Source organism: Netta rufina, assembly GCF_964035555.1.
Source record: "Netta rufina genome assembly, chromosome: 1".
Lineage (NCBI taxonomy): Eukaryota > Metazoa > Chordata > Aves > Anseriformes > Anatidae > Netta > Netta rufina.
In genome coordinates this window covers 109,339,022-109,351,814 of record NC_140123.1, presented here as the reverse complement: position 1 = coordinate 109,351,814, position 12,793 = coordinate 109,339,022, and positions in this window count along the sequence as shown.

The following is a 12,793-nucleotide window of genomic DNA, read 5'->3' as shown; positions in this document are numbered from 1 at the left end:
AAAAGATGAAATATAGCATATTATCGTTGAGTCAATTTAGTAGAAGTTATACAGCAGCCTTAACCTAGTCCCTAAAAACTACCAACACAATCAATTTTTCAGAATTATCAGGAAACCAAGAATATGAGTAACCGTGAAGAACCAGTTACATCACATCTATACTTTTTTTTTTTTTTTTTAATAGTTTGATACGTCTTCTAACCTTAACCCTTCTGTGAGTGGGACACTAGCAAATGACACACACTGCCCTGTGCTGCTTTTGAGGAAGTTGGAGGAATCAGTTTAAGGGAAACAGTCTAGATAGATCAACACATACGTTTATTGAACTGTCTTCATAGTACTTACCCATTACTAACACTTCCAGTAGTTTCTGAGTGACAGAATGGAGCAGGTCTCCTGGAATATTATAATATATGGAATATAATATATGGAAAAGGCAGAAAGCACAATACAAGAGAATATGATTTAAAATTATCTTAATCATCTTGTATATTGGAAGGGTGGTGGTTTTTTTTGTTTGTTTTCTTTTTAAGAAAATCATTCCACACAGTCAGCAACAGTTAGGAAAAATGATGGTTGCACAAATACAGGGTGGAGAACCAACTACTAAAAAGCTTCTCTGCAGAAAAATGTGATATAACAGGGGATCACAGAAAAAACATGAATCAACAGTGTCATTCTCTAGCAAAAAGTGGCCATCAAAGCAGGATTATAGATAGCGACATGAACTCTACTGCCTCTGTGTTTCATAGCACTCATCTATTTTGCTGTAGCAATGGGTTCAGCCTTGGGGACTGCCCACCAGAAACGTGTGTTACTTGCAGAGGCTCCTGAGGATCTGAGGTCTAAGATACAAAACGTACAAGGAAAGCTTGAACAAATTGGGATTGCTAACTGAAATTCTTCAAGTATATTACAAGCTTTTGCAGAGATAGAAGGAATGATTTATCCTCAATGTCCATGAAGGAAAAGAAAAAAGAACAGACTAAAACAGCAGCCAGGAAAATCCACTTTCTATCACCAGAAATTTCTAAGTATATGCAAAATAAGCATTTTTCAGGAAATACAGACAAACTTTGTCTTGTCATTTCCTTCTGTATCTTCCTTCAAGGCATCCTAAACTTACCTTTAACCCTATAATCCATGATTTGAAGTCAATTCCCTGCCCATTCAAAATATTCTGTAAGTTACACTATTTCCTGTTACTATCCTGAAAGAATGTGGTGAATGGTGAAAATATTTTTTGAAAAAGTTATAGTTTTTGGTTGCTATTCTAATTAGTATGATTGACAGATGTGACAGTATTTGCAAGAAGCAGTACTAAGATCTATAGTCTGTTCATGATAAAGAGTTCCAATTTCTAGTGTGGCATTTTCTAGTTAAAAAAAAAAAAAAAAACTTTCATAAAGGCAAAAAAAACACAGTATAAGCTGACCTCAGAATGCTTTCTACTCCTGACAAAGGTAAGACATTGGTCCTTTCACCTCCTGTAACTACATCTGTTTTCTGTTGCAGGGAGTAATATATGATATAAACAATATTTATTATTTTTATTGTGATTTAAATAAATTCTCCTGGGTTCCATCCTATAGTAATCTCCCTACAGTCATAAATATTTCATATAGTCACAGCAGCATTGGGTATGTGGGAGCATATTTGCTCTTTCCTATCATTTAAGTTGAAATAGTAACTGCCTTTTTTTTTTTTTTTTTTTTTTTTTAAGACATTCATTTAAAGTGGGAGGGTTGGGAAACAGACTGGATGACAATATTAAAATCTCTTGATCATCTGCAAATCTTCTGATTTATTTATTTTATTTATTTATTTTTAGGGTCAAAGAAGAATATATAAAAACAACAATTCCATCTTACTGCACCAAGTTTCCCAGTCTTGTTCTTGCAGGGAATACAAGAAGCAGGCAGTACTAGAAGAGGTCCAACACCGCTGCTGGTTCCCAGGTGACACTGGCTCAACTCAGCTCCCACCAGCACATCCCCACCCCTCCTCCCAAGGCCTGCTGTGATCACTGACTGTCTTAGCACTGCATATGGGCTGGGTAGCACCTAAAAGAACCCAACAGCTTTGTAACAGCCAGTTTGACAAGTAAACAAAACCAAAATATCTCTTGCTCCTTAGAAAGTGAGCTGTTTACATGGCTAGAAGCCTTCCTTTGAATTTTATTTTAAAATCTTTAGAGTAAGACTTAGAAGGAAAAAAATACCACTTTCCCCTGCTATCTTATTTGCATTTTGTATTTCCGTATGTAGACAATTTATTAATATTTACAAATTTTAATTCCTTTTTTTTGTAATTAGTTTTAGTTTTTGCACTCATGGCTTCTGAATATTAACATTGTTTTTTATTACCAGCATATCGGTCTGTGTCACTCTACACCCCTACCCCCTCAAGGTTGTCTCAATACACACTGGTAAAAGTTTCTGGAGATTTTATCTGATCCAAGATATTTCTTATATAAAAAGAAAATCTAAAGAGTTCTAAGAAGAACATGGTTAGCTCTCTGCACAAGAATGAATCTCTTTCATGTAAGAGCAGATACTGTATATTTGTTTTTATAGAATTCCTGAATTTATATGTTCTGGACAAATTTCTCTCACACAATGCTTCACAGGAATGTGAAGATTATATATAATCAGCAACATCAGCATGTAACATCCCCCAAATCCCTCCCTCTAACATTAAAAAAAACACCTTGTAGGTGCAAAGTTTCCTTTCAATTACATGATTGTAAAAATCTTCAGAAACACTTGAACATCAACAATAAAAAAATTCCATTTCACTGTAACAAAATATTTTGTTCTGCCCAAAAGAAGTGATGTGGTGAAACTTAGATATTTAAAAGACTGGGTTTGAACCTGGAGCATGTGTGGATGTGCTGAAAAGAAATGAGAACACCGTGTTCATATTCAGTTACAAATGTAATAGATGAATTTGCAAATTTTTAAGCCTACCTGTGTCAGTATAGTAACTGTTTTGAGCCATATAAGATGACGCCAGGATGACATCCGGCTACTGAGAAGTTCCTTACACTGGTCATTGATAGGCAAGCATTTCAGAAAAGGTCCTGAAAACAGTGCAGTCCTACATGAAGAGAATTCCTGATCCTAGTGTTAATTACTAAAACAAACAAACAAAAAAACTGAGCAGTTCTTCAGCTAGGGCAAAGGAACCATCAGGATCCATAGACCCTGCCTCTGGCCCCTCAAATCCCACAGTGGTTCTGGAGAAAGGACATCTCTACTGGAAAGAAAACTCTGCTTTTTTGATGTTGCTGTACCTCATGGCATCTTACAGCACACAAAGGCTGCTGGAGTGCAAAGACATGGAAAAAAAAAAACTCATCAGGACAGCAAAGGTACTGACAACTGGACTGGGATGAGAAAACGTGAAAATCTGTGAAACCAATGAGATGTGGTGGAACAACACTGGCAAACGCTGACAAAAGAATGTATTTGCTGAAACGATATGGTTGCTGAAACAGTGAGTGACAGGATTGCCAAGGAGAATTAGATGGCTGGGTCACTGGCCAAACAACAGGAAAGTTTCATGGCTATAAGATTACGCATGACTAATGCTGTGATGGGAATGGAATTTGCTCAAGAGGAACAGTGTTAAACTAGCAGGAAATTAGGGAAGACAGCAATTGCACACACCTGTTCAAGATGGAGGCTCAGAAAAATATCAGCTATTTATTACTTATATATAAAAGATGGAGCCAAACAGTAACCCACAGGTACCAAGATTAAGATCTATTTGAGATGAGTTTCTCATCTCATGACATTTTGTAGACAAGAAAAACAAAGATGAAGATTAATCTGGCTACTTTAAGAATGTAAACGCATTAAACGGAAGAGGGAGATCACAAAAAAATCAAACTGCAACTGAAATTGCCTATATCCAAAGCCACTATTAGTTCTGCTGATGTCAGCCTACACTGGGGTTGTGGTGCTCCACTGACTCACCACCCTACAAAGAGTCCATCTTCAAGCCGAGGCTTTTCAAGCAGAGGCTTGGTGTGAGAAAGAAGCAGAGCCTCTAGTTTAGCTGCAGTTAGGAGTATCATAGACAGCAAGTGTATAAAGAACCTGTACTTGCTCTGAGAAAGAGCAAATGAGAAAAGCTTTGAGCTGGCGACTGTGCTGGGTCTAGAGGTGGTTTGCTTCATTAACCTCCCAATGATAGAAATGGTGGGCGATAGCAGGAAAAATGTAAGTTGAAACAGCTCAAGGAAAGATGACAAGAAATCAGAATTAAGATGAGATGTGACAAGGAAGATTTCAGAGCAAGGGAAAAAAAAACAGGGAAGGAGAAGATGCAAATAGGAACTGACAGTAAGAAACTGCTTGGGATCATAAATGAGCTCAGTGGAAAGAAGCGTGGCACTCACTAGGCTAGAACCACTGAATTATGGGATTACATTCCCAGAACTCAGCACAGCAGCATCCTCTCCCGGCCACCCAAGCAGCTCTAGATTTATTATACTGTACATCTCCCTGCCTGTCCTTGTAAAAGCTTTGAAGTCAATGCTGAATGGAAAATTAACCAACCCCTCTCTCATCTCTTCATTTCTCATTAAATTAGTGAGAAAATGTAAATGTTACTTTCTTCCTCTGTCTCTCTTTGCCAGTTGTTGACATGTCATGAGCTAAAGTGAGAAGATTTAATTCAGAGCTTTGTGCTCTCTTCAAAAGTCAGTGGCCTTCACAGGTGCTAGCAGGAAATATTCAAACTGCAGCACCTTTGCTTTCAGCAGGTGTTGTGACCCATGTCCATAATACACAAAGGAAGAACTTAAAATGAAAGGCAGTGGGGTGCTTATGAAAGCATTTCTTTCCTGGGTTCAATAGTATTCTATGATAAATTCATATAAGGGCAAACCTTTTCTAGGACTATTTCAGAAGAACTCCTACATGGAAACTCTTGGAACAAAGAAAATCCACAGAGCTGCAAATGGAGTGTTCTCCATATAATTCTTGAAAAACTTTGGTAAGTTTTTTTTTTCCTCTTTTTTTTTTTTTTTTTTTTTTTTTAAAGGTGAAGAAGGAGAGGGAGTTTAGCTTACTGAGCCTTCATTAGATTTCTTGGTTTAGGTTTTTTTTAGTGAGTAATTTTCAAAGTACCAGAACTGTCTAAAGCCAGAAGCTTTTTTATTTTAATGCCCAGAATGAACAGAAAAGATGCAAAGGAGATGCCCCTTTAATGGAAGAAAAACCCTGTGCTTTCCTTCATCTTGTTTCCCTTTGTATTTTATCAGGTCTTTCCTCACAGAAATAATAAAAATAAAAAGTATGGCCACTGTCTATGTGGTTCTTCTGTTTTAATACATTATTCAGACAAAAAGAAAAAACAGTCTGACAGGTTTCATTCAGCTGCTTACATCCATTTTCACTGAGGTGGGATCATACATTTAGGATCAAGCATTCCCATCGATTTAGCCTTTTAAGAAATCTAGGATTCATCCAGTATCACCACTCTTGGCCTCAGGACTGAGTTCTGTATGATGTCTTATCTTGTCTTTCTCCTCTGCCCAAAGGGCCACATGCTGTTTTAAAAACAGAGGTAAAAACGTATTAATTCCCAAAGAAAGCTTCAACTCTTAGAAAAAGAGAGCCAGATTTGATTTATTGGAGTGCAGTCTGAGACACCCACATGGCAGAGATTTCTGCAGCAACCTTTTAGGAGATACAACACTTTGCTCTGCTGTTCTTTCCCTGTGCAGTGTTTGAAGTGGCACTGTATATACTATATGGCAAATTACACTTTTGGTTCACAGCTTTCCAGTGTGATACAGCTGTACCTAAAATTTAGCAGTAGCCTTGATGCCCACCAAGTCCCTGCAGGTCCAACAGCTACCACCTGTTTGGGGACAGAGTCTCAGCTCCACCAGGGAAAGGCATGTTATGTCAATTCTAGGGCTTATTGTCCCAGGTGAGACAACTGACCCTCTACTCTTCACATGCATCAATCAGCATTCTGATACCAAACACTACCAATGATATCCTGTTTTGATATGATATCCTGCTGATGGTATCCTGTTAGAGCTCAGAATCCATCTTACCCAGTTCTACAGGGATGCTGCCTGGCAGATGCTAAAAACACCCGATCCACCTGGCCAGCAAGAAAAATCCCATTGTGTCGGAGCTAGGAACATCTAGGCACCACTCCTCCACCTCCACAATGCTTTGGGCACCTCCCATAGGCATGGTTCCCAATATATAACAATTCTGTTCTCTTTTCTGTTTTCCTCCACATCTAGAAAGCCTCTAGTCCCTGTGGTCCCTCCCCAGGGCTCTGGAAGGTCTGCTCCTGTGCTGAAGCACACAGTGGGAAATTCTGGTGCTGCAAAATTCAAAAGCAAATCTCTCAATGGCTAATTAGAATCAGTATTTAGTGTATGTTTCACTTAACTCTTAGTAATTTTCTACTTTTCAGGGGTGAGGGGCAGCAGGGAACACAAAATCCTATGATACAGCTATCTATGCTACCTACACACTGTACAGTCTGGCAACTAGGAAAACATACCACCTATTTTCCTTCTGTTTCCATTCCCTTCAGATTTATTTAATCTTTTGTTTTTCTTTCAGATTCTGAAACTCTTAAGTAATCATAAAAGCTCTTGAAAAGTGAGGTCCTTTATCTTTCCACAAAATTAGTACAGCAAAGGTTACTTTCCTGTGCAGCTGGAGGCATACACTTATAAGTGAAAGAGTGGCACATTCTCCTCAGCCAGCCAGTTCTCAGCCAAGAATCTAACAAAGAAATAATTTGTGTTTATTTGAGAAGTTATTCCCCACGTTGTATCACATATTCACAATGCTCTAGAGAAACAATAGAAGACAAACCCTGCCCCAGGAAACTTAAAAATAATGAATTCATGGTTCTTCTCTCCCTCCAAGAATTGCGTACTAGTTATTATGGAAAAAAAAAAAAAAAACATTAAGAGCTCAACGTTACAGGGGGGAGTCAGGCTGAGGAACAATGCTCTTTCTTCTACCCACATACCCTTTTCTACTTCAAGGGCAAGAATGCCTACTTCCATCTCCTGCTTGCTGTGAAGTAAAGAGAGGGATACAGCAGGGAAATAGAGTCTGTGGGATGAATGAACTGAGCCAGTCTTTCTTCCCACCTGAGCTACAGAGGGGCTGCTATGCTGAGGAGCTGGAAACATCTGCAAAGAAAGTGCTTTGCCATACAATCTGTGCTTTCTCTCAGCTCCCCCTCCACCTGCTTATGCAGCAGGTGCAGGATCTTCTCCCCATGAACACCTGCAGTAGGTCAGCATCCATGTGGAAACACGGGCATTGAGCCTGCAAGGGGGGAAATCCTGAGGGAAAGATGAGATTGAGGGCAGGGGAAGGACAGTAAGTGGAAAGAGCAGAGACCTTTAGGACAGAGAAAGAAAGATGGACTGGGTGAGAATAAAGGGAAACATAGATGAGAATTAAGCTCTTGAAGGTAAAGGGTGAAATTTGGGAAAAGAAAATAAGACAAAGCTTACCAACACCAACAGATCATGAACATGTTTGAGAGAGCTGAAGAAGGCCTTTCCCCATCTTCACTTTTTTTTTTTTTATTTAAAGTTATTCTAAGAGAAAATTACAATGTTTGGGAGATTGAATAGGAACAAACTAGAGGCCATGACACAAATAAATAAAAATAAGTAGGTAGGGCTAAAACATGGCTGTCTTAAAAAGGATAAGAAAAAAAATCTTGTAGCGCACTAGTGATCCAGGTGCCTATTGATTGTGTAATGTATCCTACTTAGTATCTATAAGCATTTTAGCCAAAATCCACTGATACATAGTGGTTTGTGAAATACCAATGTTATCTATGCAAAGGTCAGACAATACTAACACTAGCTAGCCAGCTGCAATCATGAAATGGATAAGAATTCATGCAGCTGAAGCAACGACTTGAAAGTGTTGAAAGTATTATGACAAACATCTTTATAGTTCTTTTCCTACAGCTGCATATAGTTGCAAAAGAGTTTTTTTTTCCTAACAGGGGAAAGAAAAAAAAAAATCAATAGGTATCCTAATCAATATCCTCCAAATTTCTCAAGTCTTTTTTTTTTTTTTAAAAAAATAATAAAATAAAAAATGAATTAAAGTGACAATAAGGATATTCTGCTTCTAGCCAGAATTACTTCTGTCTCAGGTTGTACAGTCAGAAAAGGGAAATAACGCCCAGGCTACCTGGCTTATTAGTATGTCCAGGAAGAGAATTGACAACTTGTCAACTGTGCCTTCTGCTTCCCGTCTCCAACTCACTGATGGAAGTAGCTGAGCCAACAGGAGCTGAGGGGGAAAAATGTCTATTTACTACAATATGGTAGCAGTAAATTCTTCCCTTCTCCAAGCAAGAAGGATGAAAAATGGTTCAGAGAATTATCTCGTTCACAATGATTCCTGGACCTCCTTAGTCATACAGTATTTTAGGTTATTCTTAAAATGTGGTTGCTATTCACTAAACATTTAGATAAATGCCATTGATACTTTCTTGAACTAAGACAGATATGTTCTTTGATTTCAATTTAATAAGGAGTCTTATAAATTCTAACCATCAAAAAGTTTGAGGTTGTTATTGAGATGCCAGAAGTAACTGAAGAGATTGAGTGGGCATATGTCTTTGCCATATTTTGAAATTTGTAAGCAATTTCATTATGCTTATTTGCACAATAAAGTGAAAGCAGGTGTGAAACACTGGTAAGATTCATCTCTTTGCTACAAGGAATGTTTGCCTCTTTTCCTTATTTACTCAATCTGTGATGCAGAATTCTGTCTCGAACTTGCATATTCTTTCCTGGTTGAGTGTTTTTTTTTTTTTTTTTAATTTTATTATTATTATTATTATTTTTTTTATTAACAACACACTTAAGAAGATTGGGGGGACAGATTCTACAGGTCACTGCTTCTAATTTCTGTTATGAGATAAGAAGAACTAAATCTCCACAGCCAGTTACTGTGTACAGTAGTGACTTTCTCCACAATATTTGTTATTCAGTACAACAGTTTGCTAATGCTGCACAATATTTTTAAATATGAAAATACATGTTGAGATGACAGATAAGAGTGTTCCATAACTTTCATCCTTGGACTAATCATTCTTTGTTTGCATCGACACAAGGAATGATAACGGTTCCTGAAAAGTTGGTATTGTTTGTCACATCTCAGGTCTATCAAGATCTCCCTATTTTCTGCTATTTTCAATACAAAAGAAAACAAAAAATGCATTAAGTTTTAGAAGCTTAGCTTAAACTTTAAAATCAAACTAGTTGACATAATTCTAGATAAGTCTTTAGATATGGACAGAGTGATCAATATTACCCAAACAGGCCTGGAAATGACTTCAAGGTACAGTCACAGAGTACATTAACATTTAACCTACAAATAAAGGCACAAAGGCTTATTATTCAAAGTCAGCTTGTAGAACAAACATTGCAGTTGTCATCCGGCAAGGCAGAAGTGAAAATATTGGTACATTTAGCATACAAGGTCTCCTGTTTTTTAAACCAGTGAAAATATATGCCTAATTTTTCATTCATGTTTCCATGCTGGGAAAAAGTATTGTAGTCATATTAACACTCACAGAAAAGATGAAAGACTAGTAGAGCCTCATCTGGAATGCCTACACACTGCAGAAATAGTAGGGTCTCATGTTTCCTTTTGGCTAGGAATATGGCAATTCAAAATTAAATGTTTGGCTACTTAATTTGAAGCCAAGATGACTGAATTCCTCTTAACAAAAAGGTTTATTGATATACTTTGAAGACCTCGTGAACATCATATACAGTAACACAGAAAAATGAGACTAGAAATTTTAACTCAAATATAAAATGTTGCAAATGATCTAAATGGCAGTTCATTCTGGCTTTGTCTTTTGCACCTTTTTTCACTTGCTGTTTGTTTCTCTAAACACCTATGAGACATAGGGCAGATGTGTGGAAATAAAGGCCAGTACACTTTGGCTTGATTTGAGGAATTCTATCCTCTGGTTGAAAGCCTCCAGGGTTATGCAAGCACCCAGACAGTAGCACACAACATTATGAGAGTCCCCAAAGATTAAATTTTGGCTAGTTAATCTTCTATCTAAAGCTTCATTTGGACACTAGTTTATTCTGTTAGCCCAACTACATGAATTTGCATATTCTCTTTCCATGTCTCCTCTTGAAGCTTTCTACAGCATGTATCTCTAGCAAGATACATTCTGCTGTAACACCTTGAGAGAGGATTTGGGGAAGAGGGTGAAGAGTGAATCTTGCTCACAGTTGCTTTTATACTTTCTCAAGAAGATAAGAATACAAAGCTATCAGAAAGGCAATCACTCAACTTAAGCTAAAGCAAAGCCTGCACTAGCACCTACCCACATACAAGTAGTAAGAGCCATCCACAAATTATCCACAGGTCTAAAGGAATCAGCAAAACATTTTAGTTTTGCCCCATAATTGCAAAGCTAATAAAACGTGTCATTCTCCAACAGGTCTTTCCACACATTTATTGAGGCAGGGAAATTAAGGTAATTCAAAAAAGATCTTTGTCCAGGCAGAATTGTCTTAGCAATTTACAAAGATGTGACAGAGGGCAACAGTTTGCCATATTACCAGCACTGAGGCCTGGACCTCATAACGGCTTTAAGATCTATTGGTGTATGCCACTGTGAGGAAAGACAACTTCCCCGTTTCCATGGAAGTGGATATTTTGTTCCCTCTCTCAGCAATTCTGTCTTCAGAATAACAAATCCCAACCAAGTCGCCAAGCTAATGGTAGCAAGGATTTGTCCATCAACCTCAAGGAACAGATGTAAAGGTAAAAGCAGAAAAACATTTTTGCTTTTCACATGGCCGTAGCATATAATCTTTAAAAAAAAATCTATATGTCACAGTTGGCTGGAGTCAACAAGAGACCCTTATCACTGGCACTTTGAAGTCAGCAAGACAATGGCCATGCTGAAAGACCAGCCACGTTTCTGTGTACAAAAAAAACTATATACTGATTGCAAAGAACAAAGTAACAACTTTTTTCCATAAAGCCCAACATGAAAATACTTGTCTTTTAGACGTGTTAGTATTAATAATCCAAATGTCCTCTCTGAAGTAGAAAAGAGGAAACAACAACAGTAGCAGGGCTACTTGATTTTTTTTTTTTTCCTGCAGTACTTTTAACCTAGGTAGGCATAGAATTGCACAAGTAAAATCCCCTACATACAGGAGACAGTCTGAACTTCCTGTAACATGAGCATGCACACATTAATCGGAAAAGGTTCTGCACAACTAGAAAAACTAATGAATAAAAATCTGTATCTGGAAATGAAGTACTGCTAAAATACACACTGCAGGCAGGAAAAAAACAGTAATGTTTTACATGGTAGTAATTGTACCTGGATGGTAACTCTGGACCTAGGAATTCCTAAATCCGTAATTCTACAAGCTTACCAGAAAATGTTTTCCCTGCATTATATTCAATTTTATATACCATCTTCTCACATGTTTTCATATTATGAAGAAAAAAAAGTCCTTTGTACTTTTAAATTTGTTCAGTTACATTCATCCTTACCTCTTGAAAAACATGTTGTGACAGCTACATGGGACTTCATAATATGAGTGAAAAAAGCATGGAGAAAAAAACAGTTTTGAGCCCCTATTTATCAGCCTCAGGTATTACTTCGTTTGCTCTCCTTTCTTGTTGAACATTGTTGGGAATTGCCCTAGTTTGTGTCCAAGCATCAGTGACCACTAACAGACTTTAGTAACTGAGAACAGCAAAAGTACATTAACAAACTAACCCAGTCATCTTTCCTGCTAGGGATGCTGATATCAAACTTCAGTCCCACTTCACCTGAGCAGAACAGAGACTTAATAACCTGTGGTAACCTAATAACCACCAAAAAAGGGGTATAGCACACAAAATGAACAGGTGGTTGGAGGAAAATTAAAATACAATTCTTTCACACCCATGAAGGTATGAAACCATAATTTCTCAACCAAATCAATAAAATAGAGTCAAGCAACAGGAAAATTTCTTTGCACAGATACTACCAGCTTCTGAATACTTACATTCAGAGTCAGCTTACAAGGCCCCTTCTGCCATACTCTAATTTCAACAGTGTTCAGGCTTCTGCATGGACTTCTCCATTGCATCCAAGGATAGATTCTACTGCTCCCATTTTTTTTCAGAATTTGGACTCATGAAAAAATTAACAATTTTCTCTGAATAGTGAGGACTGGTGGGAACTGGCAAGATGCGCCCTGACAAAGCAGGATAGGAACACCCTGCCTGAACTGGTAAATCCTGAGGGAGTCCAGACACAAAAAGCCAGGAAGAGGAAGGGGGGGGGAGCAGAGACAAGGACAAGTCACCCATGTGCAAGGTTGGACTCAGAATAGGCAAAGCTATTCTGGAGTTGCAGTTGAGACCTGAGCAGAGCAACAGAGTGTCTGAAAGTACATCAGTGGCAGAACAAAAACATAGGAAAAATGTGAGCCTGTTAATGAATAGGGAATCAACCCATATATGAGAAATATAGAAGAGGCCAAGGTATTTAAAGGTATTTAAAGACCTTCTTTGCATCAGTCTTTACTTCGGTCTGCTCTCAGGTCCCCTTGTCACCTAACAAAGTTTGAGATAGACAGGATCTACCACACACAGGGGAGTCAAATTATGGAATACTTGAGTAAGCCCAATATGCACTGGTCCACAGAACTGGACAAAGCATACCTAAGCATGCTAGCCAGCATCACCATGAGACCACTTGTATCATCTTCAAAAGGCTGTGGTAA